We start from the raw sequence: 18,163 nt of genomic DNA on the forward strand, positions 1-18,163 counted from the left end.
ATTATCCATCTGCCCTGAGGGCCCCTCCTCAAACAATATGCCCCAATCATTCTACTAATATTTCCAATCTAACATACCCTACCATCAATTTTAAGAACAAATCTATTAGGCCTTTTGGCATAGAGCAATTTATGACACAACTTGCAATACATCAAAAATATCCATAAAACATATTCAGTGGAGCTGTAAGAAAATTCTTAAAATAGGTAAGGTATGGCTTATTTATGTCTACCTTGGCCAAGTAAACACAGGCTTTATAAGTGAATTAGATATGCCCCTTTTACACAACTTGTGAGCATGAAGATAAACCATTAAATCTATCAAGCAAACAATTATCCAATCAACGGTCTTCATAAAATAGGGCTGCATTTCTGTAATCACAAGATCATGTTGGCTCCTATGAAGTGGGACTCTTTGAATACCAGTCTAATCCGCACGGTGTGCATCTGGCGTGATGTTATGTAGTGTGGCTCAATTTGTGTGCAACTGAGGCTTGCTCTCATTTCTAAGCCAACTATTTTTCCCTTGCTTCTAAATTATGATGTAATTAATTTGAACTGTCTTGTGTCTGGCTCATTGGTTGATTTATTCTTATGTTTCTCATTATACTGAAGAGGGTTGAAACTAATAACGAGTGCGTGAGACGCTCTTTTACTTGTAGCCCAAATGCAAACAAGATGGATGCACATGGTCCCTCCATCTGTGCTCTCGCTCATGTAGGCGGCATGGGGTTATTTCTAAATGCCATGAATAATCACCTTTCAACTGAGTAGATCAGGTCTGTAAAATTAGTTTAAGCCAACTCATTGACATTTAAAATTTACTTTGAGTAATAGATTGAATGACTTCCAGAATGTTTGTCTCTCTATTTTTCTGTTCACACCATACCTTATCATCAACTTAAAGCTTAAGTGAGTCTCTTGAAGGTAGATTGACTATTTTCCTGGCATTAGGAGTGTCATAACCTCTGCTGCATGCCATCAACAGGGGTTTTGTTTTCTAATTCGACCTGAAATAGTCACTGACGACTTCCTGCAGCAGTGATCCACCAATTTATGTTTTTTTATTTCATCATCAAAAAATGCATTTCCGTTAAGGAATGTAACGAAAGTGTTCTAACCCTTTACTTGATTAATGAAAGTACCATGTCTGCTTCTAAACACCAGTTGGTGTTCCCCTAGCTGCAAACATGACCACTCTCCTAACAAGTCTTTCAAATTTAGCTATGTAGCTATGTATTCTATTGCTTTCTCTATTGGCCAAATTGCCACCTCTTACATGAGAATACTTTCTATTTTAGAACAATGGCCTTGAAAAGAACAGCATAATGCCAAAGGCTTCATACAAATCTTTTCATGCAATTCTCTGCTGCCTATGTCTTTCTTGCGCCTTGCACTGCATTTAGTATGCAGGACCAACTTTGTATTCACTCCAAGGTCAGAGATAGCCTTGACTATTTTTGTGGCTAATAATAATGAAACTAGATTTATGCATTATTAATGAGGTGGGCAGCTGGATAGTATTTTGAATTCATGCTCAGATATGTCGTTGTGTTCTTTCTGCACACATTTTCTCAATCATACTACCCCCTAATGACAATACACACCCAGTGAGAACATTTGGTAAGTTAAAGCTTGATACGCAAGGGTAAACACACACTTAAGCATACGTTTACTATTTTGCTGGTATTCACAAACTGTGAGTTTATTTTTACTAAAAGTAATAGTAATTTTGCGACTGCAGAGACTGCACAGAAAAAGATAGGCCTTTCATATCTTTTTATGTGTGGAGTCTCGGAAGTCGTCAAATTGCTTTCAGTAAAACTAAACTTGCCGTTTGTGAACACCAAACAAATAGCAAACTTACACAAAAGTGTAAGTTTTCCTTTGTGGATCAACCCCTATATTAATTCTAGTTCCCCTGAGCAGACTGTTGGATCACAGTAGGACTCATTTGCTAGGGATGTTAAAGGAGTGCACTTGGGAGTATATTTACTTCTTCCTGTCCTGGAAGGATACGAAATTGTCAGGGTTTTCAATTGTGCCACTATTAGTTTTGGTCGTCAGTGGTGCAGGGCTTAAATTGCACCCTTTGAGCCAGTCCACAACAGACCATATCGAATGCACAATTGTTATCTCTCTCTCAGTCTCACTTCTCATGCCATCCTGACACTCTCCACTGTAGTGAAAATGACCGGCTAAGTTACAGTAGCCAAAGACGGTATTGATTCCACCAAAGCCTGGTGTTTCCTCTCCATGTGGTTAAGGTGAATTATTATAAAGCATATGATTGAGAAGACGCTGGAAACTGTGATTTGGATTTGATCAAATGGATGTTGGCCCTCTTTCCGACATCATGAATGCTACTACAAATGGATTGAATGTGTTGGTGGTTGCGGCATGGGCTTAGACTCATGTTTTGAAGATGGAAACTCCTATGGGTGCTAAGACTCATAATACCCTTGTTCAGTGTCTCTGGGTATTCTTCTATAATGCAGAAATGGCAAATAATGGACACACCAATTGCCACTCAAAAATGATCTTTACGAGAATGGGCATGACCAGTCATATATTGATAGTACGTAATGAAGAACTTGACCATTACAAAGGTAATTCCCAGTATTACCCCCTCCAACAGCGCATTCAAACATGATGAGGTCCAGTGCACATACATTATGAAAATGTGCTGGTATTAATGATGTCAATACAGTGTATCACAGACTTGATACCCCTGAAAAACAATACAGAACATATCTTCAAGAATTTGCTGGAGGTGTGCTGTGTTACTGTATGGCCACATGCTGTTGCCACATCAAAATATTGAAAGCTTCGGTGAGTGGAAGAAATGTGGTTATTGGTTGAGGTTGTTGTGCAGCAGTCACAATCCTTGTCTGGTTGAAAAACAAAAGTCACTAAGTTTACCTGGGCCTAACCCGCTGTAAATTTGGAAAAAATGCAATCAGTCTTAACCTAGAGGCAATGTGTAAAGTATTTATGCAGCACAAAGACAGTAATACAGTGAAAACACAGCATAAGGAAAATCCCATACTTATTTAGAAAAATGGATCAAAAGGTAATAAATAAAATGAAAAAACTGACAAAAATATAATCACTAGAAATGGAGATATTCAATTCAATTTGGTCTTTATTTCGATCAATCAGATCATAAAAGACATGAATAATATACAATACCACATTAAAAAGTCGTCAAGGGCAAGATGGCCGCTGAGCTGTTGTAGAGGATAGTCGCATGTACTCCCTCTCCTAAACTCAAGAATGCCGACGGTGGATTAAGCTGAATATGCTGCTTCTCCAGGGGTCAGCAGGAAATCAGAATCGAGAGCAATACGTTACCGAACAGTGGCCTGCATTTACAGCTGTTTTCTACAATTGTGGCATTATTGGGCCGACACTGGCGAACTTTCTACCTAAATCTACGAGTTGCTCTGAAGATGGCACATCGCACTGGGGCAGTTCCTAAGACTGAAAGTGGGAGCAAGAGATCGACCCCGTTAAACACCCCCGCCTCGAGAGCGCTTCTGAACAGGAAAACGGAGAAAGTTGACAAGCTCGAAAAGGAAAAGGAAAAGGACAAGAAAGCCGAGCAGAGAGCCAAGCAGAGAGCGGCGAAAGCGGTAAAGTATGTAACCACCGCTGGGAGCAGAACACAGCAGCGTGTACAACTGCAGGGTGATAACACGCAGGCAAAGGAGGCTAAAGGGACACAGCATTTCGCACTAAAGGAGCTTAGACAGCCTACCTTGTCTGAGTCATTTGCGGGCAAAGCAGCACCAGGATCGGCAGCCATACCGCCCGACATTCTGAGCGCTGAAACAGAGCTTGCCGTCCTCGAGGACGCAAGCGTTATGGTTGCCGAGCAACCAGGTCTCCTGGAGAACACGCCTCTCGCGGAAGCGTCTCACGATGGCGGGGACGCCGAGACTGAAACGATGAGGAACACGGATGGTATGGAGCCGAGCGCAGAGGGCTTGGGAGACACAGAGAGGTACAATAATACACAAATGTTGGACCCTCTCCTTCAGGTCGAGGTAGGGCTCCCGAGTGCGAGCAAGCAGAATAAACAGAACATGCAGGAACATATACAGAACGCTACCTGGGGCAGTTTGAAAAGCTTAGCAAGCCATGATTCACTCCATGAACAGGGCGCACTTAAGGAAGGGAGAGGGTGCTCCCCGGAGGGAGACAAATTCTTTTCAGTTAATGAGGGCTCTGAATCGTCCCAAATAAGCTCACAGGAAGAGTGCAGCATTACAGAACTTTCTTCAGACTCAGAGGAATCTCATACTAGTGCTTCTAAAAATAAGACTATGCGGAAGAAAAGAGCGTCAGCAATAAGACAGGACAGGGAAGGCTCATCCTCTAGTATTAACAAGAAGCTATTGTGGGACTATAGTGGCACCACCGGAATTCATCAAGGAAATTATCCAGAAAAAGAAGGGGCTGCAAACAATGGGGGCTCAATACCACATGCAACACTAGATGGTATGTTCAGCATGCTAAAACAAATGCAAGCAGAGGCAAGATCAGAGAGCCGGAGAGCCAGACAAGATACGAAGAAAATTCAAGCGAGCATAAGAAAAATGAATAAAAAATACGAAGAAGTAGAAGAGAGAGTGGTTTTAGTAGAGGAAAGGACTGGCAGGCTTGAGGACGATTTTACAGATTTGCAGTCATATAAAATGGAGCAAGTTAAGATTGTTCAAGATCTACAATGGAAGGTGGAAGATTTCGAAAACCGCCAGAGACGAAATAACGTTAGACTTCTTGGCCTGGAGGAGGGGGTGGAAGGGCAGGACGCAAGAGGGTATGTGGTTAAGCTGCTAAAAGGCGCATTCCCAGAGGCACAATGGCAATGGGAGACTGAGGTCCAGAGAGCCCATAGATTTACTCTTACGCAGAAGAAAAGACAAGGTGGGAATCAGTCTATATTGCCAAGGGCTATGCTAGTTTTTCTGGGAAACTTCCTTGTGAGGCAAGAAATCAGGACAAAAGCCAGGCCTGATGATAAGAAAACATATGACGGAATTACATTTTTTGCTAGGCCTGACTTTTGTCATGTGACAGTAGAAAGGAGGTGGAAACTTAGACAACTGATCACTCCTTTCCAGCAACAGGGCTCTGAGGCATATCTAATGTTTCCCGCAAAACTAAAAGTCATCACGGGGGGTCAAACCAGAATGTTTTTTTCTGAAATCAAGGCGGGCGAGTATCTAGCAGAGATTGCTGAGAACCACAGGAGTAGAAATAAGAAATAAGAAAGGTTCCCAGGATATTCAGATTGATGCAGAACACACCTGGCAAAGAGTCAGGCTCTTGGTAAGAATCCTGGTGAAGCTTGATACATGAGGAGAAGGGAGGGAGGGGGAGGCGACACTACAGCAGAGAGCAGTCACACATAGGTCATGTCTGACCTATTTGCCTGTAGAAAGGGGGTGGGACAGACAGGGGGAGGGGGGAGGGAGGAGGGGGTCACGGGGGGGGAGGTGATGGACGGAGGGTAAATACAGCACAAGAGAAAAGGACACATGGATGTAGCATAGTACTCGGAGGTGGGCGATTGGTCTGGGCACTTCACAAGGGAACAACATTAAGTGTAGATGTCTTTAAAAATTGTCTCAATTAATATATGTGGTCTAAATGAGGGAGGGAAAAGACAGAAGGTCGCGGCAATGTTAAGATCATTAAAATTAGATGTTATATGCCTCCAGGAGACGCACATAGAGGGCAAGAGTAAATATCTTTTGGAACAACTGGGTTTTGAAGTCCTTGCACATACACAGCAGGATTCTAAGACAAGGGATGTGGCTATAATTGCTAAAAAGGGAGTAACGAAGGTAAAAAAAAAAGAAGGAAGACCAAGGGGGGAGGTGGGTCATGACTGAAGTAGAAATAGGCACTGGATGTTACACAATTATTTCTGTATATGGTTCAAATGATGATGAACCTGAGTTATTTGATTTTTTGGATCTGGAATTAGCCCTCTGGCCAGAACCTGTGATTTGTTGCGGGGATTTTAATGTAAATGGATTGTCAGGGATGGGTATGACGGGAGGGGGGGCCCAGGCGGACCGCAAAAGAAAAACACGTAGGTCTATTTGCAATTTAGCACAACACAATGCACTAGTGGACGTCTGGGCAGTGAATAACCCACCAGGCACAGGCAGCACTTTTTATTCAGCACCACATGGGACGATTGCCAGACTTGATTATTTTTTCATCTCTAGTTCCCTGGTTGCGGGTACTCTGATTGAAAGACTCCCCCGGGTATTCTCAGATCACAACCCTCTTATAATAACTATTCCCCAGACTAGCAGAGGAGAACGAGCAGAATATAAATGGACGTTTGAGAGAAGGTTATTAAGTGAGGAAGATTATGTTAATAAGATGAGGGTCTGGATCAGGCAGTTCTGGGAGGTCAACAGAGGATCTGCATCAGCAGGGACAGTCTGGGATGCCTTTAAAGCCGGGGTGCGGGGAGAAACATTAAGCTTTACATTATATAGGGCTAAAATGGAAAAAGTACTGTTAACCAGAAGGCTTAGTGACCTGGCAGAGCTGGAGGACCAACTTATTCAGGCTATTATGAACCAAGAATCAGTGGATGATGTTCTACTGAGGATAGAACTAAAGAAATCAGAGGCCAGCGAGAGCATGGCAAGGAAAACTGCAGGTAACTGTATAGCCAAAAAAGAAAAATGCTACGAGTTTAAGGAGCGAGTTGGCCATTTACTAGCAGTACGAACTAGACAAAATACCGCAGCTGGGGAAATAAAAGAGATTAAAGATAATAGGGGTAGGGTTGTAAATAAGGTGGAAGAGGTACGGGAAGTTTTCAGGGAATTTTATGCAAATCTGTACGATCATGACCTTAGCAATAGAGACCTTGAAATAGAGGAATACCTAGCAGCCACTCCACAAGTAAGATTAAAAGATGAAGAAAAGAAGAAATTAGAAATGCCTCTGTCTTTACAGGAGGTTCAAAACGCAGTAACTTTATCACCAACAGGGAAAGCGACAGGACCCGACCAAATCCCAGCTGAATTCTATAAAATCTTCTGGGATGACTTGGGGATAGATATGTTAGAAACATTAAGACAAGCACAGATAAGGGAGTCTATCCCGCAGTCATGGGCAAAGGCAGACATCATTGTAATTCTCAAAAAAACAAGACACCGCTGGAGCCGGGTTCATATAGACCTATAACGCTTATGAATGCGGACACAAAAATCTATTCTAAAGCATTAGCACAGAGACTAAGCAAGATAATTGAGAGCCTAGTTAATCCCGTACAGCATGGATTCATACCGGGGAAAGGGTCTACGCAGCATACAAGACAAATGGTTACCATCTTTGATGCTGTGGGAGCTGCAGGAGACCCTGTCGCTGCAGTATTCTTGGATGCAGAAAAGGTTTTTGACAGGGTCTCCTGGGGTTATTTGTGGAAGGTTTTAGAATGGTCGGGTATAGGGGTAGGTTTTTCTAAGGCTATTCAGGCTCTATATGTGGAACCATTGGCAAGAATTAGGATTAACAAAGGTTTTACCTCCGAAGTACCAATAAGGCGGGGTACACGGCAGGGCTGCCCGGCATCGCCGCTTTTATTTGCACTATATTTGGATCCCTTGCTGAGAAGACTAGAGAGAAATAATCTTATCCTTCCAGTCAAACTCCATGAGCAGGAGTATAAAATCTGTGCATACGCTGACGACGTAGCAATCATTACACCGCACCCAGAAAGTGCAATAGTCGAAATAGAGCAGGAAGCAGTAACTTTCGGCAGGGGTTCAGGATACTCAATAAATAAAAACAAGACACAGATAGTACAGAATAATTTTGTAATATATCAGGACACAAGAGTAGTCACAGAAGCAGTATATCTAGGAATAAGAATTACAGCTGATTTAGATAAACTGGTAGAGCTAAATATGGGCCCACTCTTGACAAAAGTAAAAGAAAATACCGAAAGGATCCACACTCTACACTTGACTTTAATGGGCTGTATTATTGTAATAAAGATGGTGACCTTCCCGAAATGTTTGGATCTTTTTAGAGCCATCCCATTACATTTTGATAATAACTGGTTTAACAAATTAGAAGGGATACTTAACAGACTTATATGGGCTCAGGGGAAGACAAGGAGAGCCTATCGATATCTTACATTATCTAGAGAAAAGGGAGGTTGGGGGGCACCAGACTTTAGGCTTTATTACTGGGCTGCCGCCTTGCAGTATTTTCGGGGGCTGGTTGGGGGGAGTGGTCTAGAGCAAAACGAGGTTAGATTAGGCTTCACTAATGTATATGCTGCACTATTGGGTGAGGGGGCGGAGAATGGATTTTAAAATACAATCGACTTTAGTTACTTTAAACATACACGCTTTAAGACATTAAGGGCGGCTTATATGGTATGGAGGGCGATATCAAAGAAATTGGGTTTAGGTAGGTATAATAATTATACAAGATTATATACGAACCCCTCATTACCAGGAGACATTTTTAGGGATACAATTATGAAAGACTGGAGTAATAAGGGGATTGTAAAGATTGGTAACCTTTTGGATAATCAGGGGAGTATATTACAATTTGGAGAGCTACAAGCCAAATTCGGAATAGAAAGATGCAGTTTTTTTAAATACTTACAAGTAAGAAGCTTTCTCTTCCAAAAGCAGGGCGGTCCGCTAGGATTCGGTCAAAACAAAGTAATGGAATATATAGAACGATCTAATTGCTGTACAATTAGACATTTTTATGCTGAACTTAGTGTAATCAAATGTGATGATAGGGGGAAATATGCCCTAAAATGGAGTGAAAAGTTGGGGACAGACACAGTAGATTTTCAGACATCCCTTGATATGGGTAGAACTATGCTATGTTCGGCTACATTACAGTCCCAACATTATAAGACTATTTACTCATTATATCACACACCGGCTAGAATTGCACAGTGGGGTGGAACGACTGGGATACTTTGCCCTCGTTGTGGTTCTAACGAGGCAGATATTGTACATATGTTTGCTCAATGCCCACAGCTGTTTACTCTAAAAAAAGCAATTGAGGAATTTTTTGAAATTTCACAAAAATTTAAAATGAAGCTTACAGACAAACTAATTATTTTAGGGGTGGGGGCAGGGGAAAGTATAGAGGGATTGCCAGTGGAATTTCTGTTTGTTTCAATGGCAATCTATCGAATTTGTATAGCAAGGGCATGGCTGGATAAGGCTCCTCCTTCTTTCCAAACATGGATTGCGAACTGTCTTTCTACATATAACTTGGAAAAAGCAATATACGACCGGAAGGGGCGAAGAGCTAAGTTATTAGGACGGAAGATTTGGCAACCTGTGATTAGCTGGAAGAATGGTAGGGCTGATGTAGCGCAGGCCCAAGCAATGGCTATATAAAGTAAAGTACAATATGGAAGGTACATAGATGTTTCTAAATTTGGGTTATATATATTTACTTTGTTATTATGATGTACTATGATTTTCCCTCTCATATATAGGTATATATGGAATTTATCTGGATATGTAAAGCAAAGACTAAAAGAACGTTTTGTGCTGTAACATGAAATGTATTTGTATGGAAAAATGTTAAATGCTTAATAATTTTTTTTTAAAAATCGTCAATTTAGACACGATCATTAAAATAATACAGCATAGTGCATCAGAGTAGTTAAAAACTCATGAATATTATAACAAAGTTAAAAAGCAGTCAAGTAGAAAAAAAGACACAAAAATCATCATAAAAGTCAGTCTTCAAACTATACTATACTAACGCCAGAAATAGCAGCAACAATGGGTTAAAACTGGTCTATAGCATCTGTTGATTTTAAAAAATGTGTCCGTATTCCCCACATCCAGCGAAAACAAATTGCTAGAGTGATCACGAGGGGCTCTTAAGTATCGGTCTTCAGTAGTCTTAAAGCAGTTGAACATGACCTGGTGCCCATGTTGGAGCAGATTGGTTTAAGCCATCTACTGCGTTGCAACTTATAGGCTGGACATACAAATAGTATGTGTGGTATTATTTCATCCTGATACTGACAAAATACACATTTACTATTGGGGATCTTATTCTATGTAGCAGTAAAAGATTTAACTGGTAAAGTGCCTATTCGGAATTGATAAAAAAGTTTCCTGTCACCAGGCTTCGTAATAAAATCCCAGAAGTCTTCAAACATGGGTTCCGGATTGTATTCAAGAAAGGTGCTAGTCAGTATGGAATTGCCAGTAGAACACATGTTTTTTACTTTGACCATAGACCAATAAGCCTCTTTGAAGACTTTTTTGAGGGAAAGATATTACCACCCGGGCTTACCCATAGATGGGACATGCCCATGTTCACAAGCGAACGTTTTAACTTTTGCAGCCAGATAATCTTATGTGTTGTATCTGCATCTCTGACATCTTTAAGCAAGTTAGCATAATGTGTCAGCTCTGGGGTTGACCATAGTCTGCGCCAGAAAGCAAGGCATCTAAATCTTACCACCTCTACAAGCATGTTACATCCCAAATCATAGTATAGTGTTTTAAGCAGTGTATTCTGGGATTGCCCAGTTAGACTGCTCACAAATGTATTCTGGGCTAGAGTGAGTGATGAAATATTCTTGAAGCCCCAGAGTTCTGCACTATGAAGGATAGAGGCCAAAACCTTGGAATTATAGATCTTTGGGACATGGCATATCGGCTTGGTTTGGCTACGCCTATGCTCACTTAATAGTGCTCCTGCCAGGGGCGTGGCTTGACTGCCGAGCGGAATGGCTGCCTGAAAGCGCAGCTCCGCCGATCGAGTGAATACATCCGCCATCTATCCGTTTCTACACCGACTCTGGGGCTCGGGTCTAGGGTCCCGGACACGGGCGGAGCGCCCCGCTACATCCGTGAGTGCCTGCTGGAGCTGCGCCCGACATATCGGAGTGCCTCGCCCCCCTGGTCTGCAGGCGCTGAGAGGCCTGCGGCAACGTGTGAAGCCGGGGACTTGCGCTAGAGCTGGCCGACCGGAAGTGGCTAGAGGCCCGGCCCCGCGCTTGTTTGAATACGCCGAGAACCCGATTGAGCCCTCTGATTGTTGGACGGCTGGTAGCGGCGACTGGAGGCAGCGAAACCTACGCACGCCATTGCCCTGGACGCTGGTGAGAGGGCGTCTAACAGAACAGGAGGTGCCGATCGGCGCCGAGAGTGGTATGGACCGCGAGGCCGGGACGCAGGGCTTGGCGGAGACGCATCGACAGCGGTGAGGAGCTGGTGGGATACCCGGTGAGCGAGATCCCGCTGAGCGGACTGGGACTCTGTTATACGTGGCGCCCTCAGACCCCTTCTCTATGTGGACATAATTGTGGGGCGCAAGTTGAGGGTGAAGGAGTGCATACCGCCATTTTGTCCTTGTGTGTGGGCCCTGGCAACGCGGCGATAGAAGTGGGCGCTGTTAGTGAGTCATTGCCTATGATTTACCTGCGTGTAGGCTACTGTTGAACTACATCGACGTGTGCACTGGAGAGACGTGCAGTTGAGGGACCTTGCACGCAGCGAGAGCAACCGTCTTGTTGTGCCATTGGCTGTAACATTTGTCGACCAGTGCCGCTGATTTTGGGGTCGAGCCACGTTGCTGAGATCTGGCCCTGGCAAGTGCCGCACTGGGCTCACGGGCGGACACCGCTGTACATACAGTCGCCTGGTCTGAATGACATCGAGAGAGGCAGGGGGCTCCCCGCTGGCCCTAGCGGAGCGAGACGCAACCAGACATAGTCATGGGCAAACCGGACACGCGGCAGCCCAAAATAATGTTCGACAAAATGACCAAGAAACCGCCGAACCAGGAACCACCGGATCAGGAGCCTTCAGGAGCGGCCCAGCCCGTACTGCCGGCAGACGACATCAAGGCAATGTTTCAGGATTTAAAGTCAAGTCTGCAAGGCATAGATGGTAAAATGGACGCACTGGCTGCACGGATGGACGGCATGTCAAGAAGAATGGACAAGCAAGAAGGTGTCATCGGGGTGCTGGAAACACGCGTGACGGAAACGGAGGAATGCCAATCGGACCTGGACAAGAAACTACGTGGCATGGACAAGGTACTCTCCCTAATCCAAATGAAGAACGAAGATTTGGAAGCGAGGTCCAGAAGAAATAACGTGCGCATCACGGGAGTGGCAGAATCGACAGATATTGCAAATATGGAACGATAATTGGAGCAGATGATGAAGGACCTGTTCGGGGAGAATCTCTCCCCCATGTTTCTGGTGGAAAGGGCACACCGCTCATTAGGCCCGGTGCCCAAACCTGGAGCTTCACCTAGGACAATCCTTGCCCGCGTGCTGAACTATAGGGACAGGGACACGATCCTGAGACTGGCACGAAATATGGTGGATTTGCAGTACAAAGGGAATCACATTGCCATGTATCCAGATTTCACACTTCAGGTGCAAACTGCACGGCGGGAATTTTTGCCCGCTAAAAAAGTGTTCCAGCAAACCGGCACAAAATACTCTTTGATTTACCCGGCAAAACTGAGAGTGCAGGGACCGGGTAAACCCACCTTCTTCACGGACGCTAAGGCAGCATTGAAATTCGCCAAACAGCTTGCTAGAGACCAGAAGGGACAGTCGGAGGCCGAACACCAAGGGGACACTGACCAGCTAAGTGATATTGAATAATGTCCTATATTGTTGGGTGCGCCGCCGCTGGGGCCTGTATCTTAAGGGAGTGAATATGTAGCATTGTAACGCGACCGGATGGGGCGCTCACTGCTTAATTGTGAATGTATTGTACCTATTGTTACGTACTCCAGACAGCGATTATTAGATCATTGGTGCTTCGCTTGGTTCGGGGGTCGGAGGGCCCTGCAGCGCACGGAGTCGGGCTGCGCTCGATCGCCCTGTCAAAAGTACAGGGTTAGAAGGCACACACCTGCGCACCCCAAGGGATGTCTCCCACTTCCTGTTTTGACCATCTAATACTGTTGTTATTTGGTTTTGTTGGGCTGGTACAGGGAGGGATGAATGCACGACCTAATTGGGGGGTTGGAGCGGGTGGGAGGGGTTTATTGGGGGTTGGTTCTGCTGTGTTGGTTCTATTAACATATGAAAAACCAGTGTTGAGTATGTCACTGAAGATCTCCTTTATTGTGGTCATTGGCAATCATGTGAGGAACTGGGGATGGAGCCTGACAAGGCCATGTTTCCGACAGTCCATACGGTTGGGGCTTCAAAGCTGCTGTAACATTGTCACACACACTATACAAATCCGCTTGCCCATTCATGTTTTGGTATCGTGATGGCCCCTGGAAAAGGCTTAGAGACTGAAACGCCCAATAGCTCGACGGGCCACGCCACGTTGAAGTCCATATCATGCTTGTCTTGGAATGTAAGAGGTATGAATGACAGGAGGAAGGCGAGATTGGTTCATGCCTATTTGTTGAGGAAACATATAGATATTTGCATGCTGCAGGAAACACATCTAGACACCACAGATGCCCCGCAACTCAAACACGCGCGATGGGGAGAAGTGATACACGCCCCATACTCGAATTATGCAAGAGGGGTGGCGGTCTTGGTCCGCAGGGGCCTGCATTGGGTGACCCAACGAGTGCTGAAGGATGGAGAAGGGAGGTACATATTGATTCTGGGAGTGCTGTGCGGAATACAGTTGCTGCTGGTGAATGTTTATGGCCCGAATGATGACAATCCTGATTTTTATGAGAACCTATGGGAGAAAATGCGTCCATTTAGCGATGCTGCGATCCTATGGGCAGGAGATTTCAATGTGGTGCTGTCTGACATATTAGATCGTCAGGGTGCTGCCCGCGAACACCACCCGAGGGCGGCTGAGGCATTGAGGGGCATTATCATGGATGTATCCCTGGTGGACTCCTGGAGGCAACTGAACCCCCACGTGCGGGCGGGTACTTGCATGTCGGCTCATAGGGCCGCGTGGTCGAGGCTGGATTACTGGCTGCTATCCAGGGACATACATACCTCGGATTTGACGGCAGTGCACTTCCCAAGATCGCTATCGGACCATGCGCCCGTGGGTGTAACGCTGGCCACCCCCGCTCAGTAAGCCCAACCGTTCAGCTGGCGATTCCCGTCACAGGCCTTACTAGACCAGGTGTTTAAGGAAGGAATAAGAGAGAAACTGGAAGAATTCTTTGAGTTAAACGAAGGAACTGTAGACTCGCCTGGCACGCTTTGGGAAGCCTGCAAGGTGGTGACTAGGGGACACTGTATGGCTCTAAAAACGGGAGTACTCAGATCCATCAGGTCCACATTGGAAACACTAGAGAGGGAGTTGGCGGCTCTAGAGGCTGAGATTGCTGGGTCACCCACTACTAGTAGCAGGGCGGCATTCAGGACCAAACTCACGCGGTATCAGGAGGAAGCTGAGAGGGAGGAGAAATACTTGCATAAATATGCTCAGGCCCGGAGGTATGGGGAAGGGGACCGTCCTGGGAGTACACTGGCCGCTATGCTTCGTAAGCCCAGGGGTACGGAATGTATTTTGGAACTCGTCACTGAAACTGGCGAATCTGTCAGGGCTCCGGAAGATATCTTGCACACTATGACCACCTATTACGAGAACTTATACACCTCCAAAATACAACCGACAGATGAGGTGATAACGGAGTACCTAGACACCATTGCACTGGCTTGGTTCAACAACGGTGCACGTGAATATATGGACTTGCCATTAACACAGGACGACATACGAAAGACGATAGCAGCCATGCCTTCTGGTAAGGCGCCGGGACCCGATGGTCTCACGGCGTCATTCTATAAAGAGTACGCTGACATCATTGTCCCCAGATTGCATAGGATGTACATGGAAGCGATTGACACTGGGTGCCTTCCCCCGTCGCTGCGAGAGGCCATGATAATAACGCTCCTAAAGCCAAATAGGGACCCTACGAGTCCGGATTCCTATAGGCCACTCTCACTGATCAATCTAGATGCCAAAATTTATGCTAAATTACTGGCGGAACGACTGACACCGATGTTGCCCCAGATAGCGCTATCTGATCAGTCGGGATTTGTGGCAGGTAGGTCTACCTCGCACAACTTACGCACACTATTTGGACTACTCCATTACCTCGACCCCAAAGTCCAGGCAACTGCCGCCTTATTAGACGCCACCAAGGCATTTGACTCCCTCGAATGGAAGTTCCTACAAGCTCTGTTCACCAGAATGGGATTCAGTAAACTATTTATACAGAAAATATGCATCCTCTATAACTGTCCTATGGCACGAGTGAAGGTCAATGGACAGATCTCGCAGCTTATAAATATCACTAGAGGGACCAGGCAGGGCTGCCCATTGTCGCCGTTACTATTCGCCATTGCCACAGAACCGCTTGCGGCGAGACTCAGACAACACCACACCCAGCGAAGTATAGGCTTCACCTCTAGAGGACTATTGGTGTCCTTATATGCAGATGACATGACGATCTTTATGCAAAACCCGGCTGAAAATTTTGATCCCCTCATGAGGGAACTTGTGCGGTATGGGGGCCTGACTGGCGTTACAATAAATTGGACTAAGTCCTCGATGCTTCCGTTGACGGACGGAACGGCGGAATGCTCTACCGAATTCCCAATTACCTGGGTAGCGGAGGAGGTAACATACTTAGGTGTCCACATTAGCCGCTCGATTCAAGAATTATGGCTACTGAATTATGGCGCGGCAGTGGACTGGCTCGAGACCAAGGTGAGAAGATGGGTCACCTTGCCGTTGTCAATGACGGGCCGCATAGCCATAACAAAAATGGTTGTGCTGCCCAAATTCCTATTCCTATTTGCGAACATACCCCTGCCACTAACCATATCCTTCTTCAAACGAGTACGATCTGCACTTTTGGATCTGGTATGGGCGGGAAAACAGCCGAGAGTACAGTGGAAGGTATTGACACTACCTTTTCGGCAGGGTGGACTGGCGGCCCCGGACATTGAGCTGTATGCGTATTGCGCTCAGGCCCAGTACCTGCACTTCTGGCAACACCCGATCCCATATCAACCTCACGTGGCGATTGAAAAGGATGTTTCGGCACCCACTCCTTTGAACACAGCGGTCTACCAAAATTATAAACGTACACCGGAAGATGTGAACACCGTGGAGACAGTTAGATGGGCGTGGCGAAACATAGCAAAACGGGCAAACGTCACTGAACTATATGCGCCGTCTATGCCACTGGGTGGTAACCCATTACTGGGCCCTTTGCAAGACGCGGCGATAACCGATAGGGCGCGCAAGTGCGGGCTTCTGGTCGCGAGTGACCTATACCCGGACGACACATTTGTGGAACTGGGTGACATCTGTGTTTCGGACACGCCTACAGCAACTGAGTTGCTACTCTATTATCAACTTAGAGCGGCATGCAAGGCGAGATACCCGATGTTCCCAGCGGCGCCGCCATCACTCTCAGCACTGGAAGAAGTGCTAGTGAACAAATCCCCGAACAAACTGATTACCAGGATCTATAGGACAACACAGAACACGGCGCCATGGACGCAGCCCGGTTCAAAAACGCAGTGGGAAACAGACATGGGACTGAGCATAACAGATAACCAATGGACGTTCTGCTGCAGCCAATTGGAAAATCTATCGCCCAATTACAGGCTGAGACTCATACACTTTAATTTTCTGCACAGAACTTATCGCACGCCTGCGCAGCTCTTCAAAATGGGGTTGTTGGCTGAGTCCCGGTGTTGGCGCTGTGGTGCTGTAGATGCGACCTTCTTTCACATCACATGGACGTGTCCTTCCGTGCAGCAATACTGGGTAGAGATGTTCGTGAAACTGGGACAAATATTAGAGGAACAGTTGCCTCCTGATCAACTGGTGGCTCTGCTGGGACTGGTGGCCGCTATACCCCGAACCTCACGGAAATTGGCCGCTATGTTGCTCCTCTTAGCAAAGAGGCAGATCGCACTGCATTGGAAACAAAAGACAGCTCCAGGGGTGAAGGGCTGGATTAACTCTGCCCTATATTGTCGTGATCAATTAAATGCATATGGGGAACTCCTGCCAATGAGATCCAGGCCTACTGATATTTCATTGACGGCCTGGTTGAATGTTGAAGACGAGGAGGGGTAGATAAGGACAGGAGGTAGACTTGAAAGTACTACGATAGACTGGAGCTGAATCGTGGGAGACTGCCTGCCGTGACAAGGTACTTGTGAACTGGGAATTGACTGGCGAGGTGATTGAATGAGAATAACTCCTAGCAATGTGACCACTTATAGACGTCTGAATGTGAGGCCGGATATGGCTTGCCCACTGGGATGGCTCCCCTTCCCCCCCACCCCCTAACCCTAACCCCTACCTTGCTGCGACCTCCCAGATTCACTCCAATGCAAAGCGACATGACACTGCAAATAGGATGAAGCCAGACGTACCACAACACAGAACTCTGTTGATTTAGTTATGAATGTTTGTTTTATAGTTTTTTCCTCTCTATTTTTATAATGCACAAAGTCGTATTGGAAGTTATGTACAAATGTATCCGGGACATGACCGAAAAATGTGGTCGAATTGATCATACAGATGCTGCCTGCCTCCGGATTGTTGGCTGAATAGCGGTGTACTGACTTGTAAATCTGAATAAAAGTCTTTAATCCCCAAAAAAAAAAAATAGTGCTCCTGCCAACTGAGAGTGCTTGAGTGCCAGTAAATCTATCTGAGGCTTCAAATCTACTTTTCTACTTAGTATGACCCCCAAGTAGGTGAATATATCTGTTTGCTCCAGTAGGGCCTCGTTCATAGTAGCCCCAGCCATGGTCTGTGGAGGGAGTTCCATGGGGCAGAAAGGCGGGCAGGGGAGGGGCCGGGTGGGGGGGGCTAAACACCGGAATATGGATAATGTGAGGTAAGTAAACAATTTAATAAATAAAATTAATTTCGTAGCATGCCCTGCATCTCGAAATGTTGCAGGGCGCGCTACGTAATTAGTTTTATTTATTAAATTGTTTACTTACCTCACATTATCCATATTCCGGTGTTTAGCACCCCCCGCCCTGCCTTTCTGCCACACGGAACTCCCTCCACGGGTTGCGGCTGAGTATCCCTACCCTCGGCCATCTTATGCTTATGTAATACCATGAACTTGATTTTATCCACATTCACTTTTAACTCATGATCACTGCAAAAATCCTCAAAACG

This window comes from Lissotriton helveticus, chromosome 2_1 (assembly GCF_964261635.1).
Source record: "Lissotriton helveticus chromosome 2_1, aLisHel1.1, whole genome shotgun sequence".
Lineage (NCBI taxonomy): Eukaryota > Metazoa > Chordata > Amphibia > Caudata > Salamandridae > Lissotriton > Lissotriton helveticus.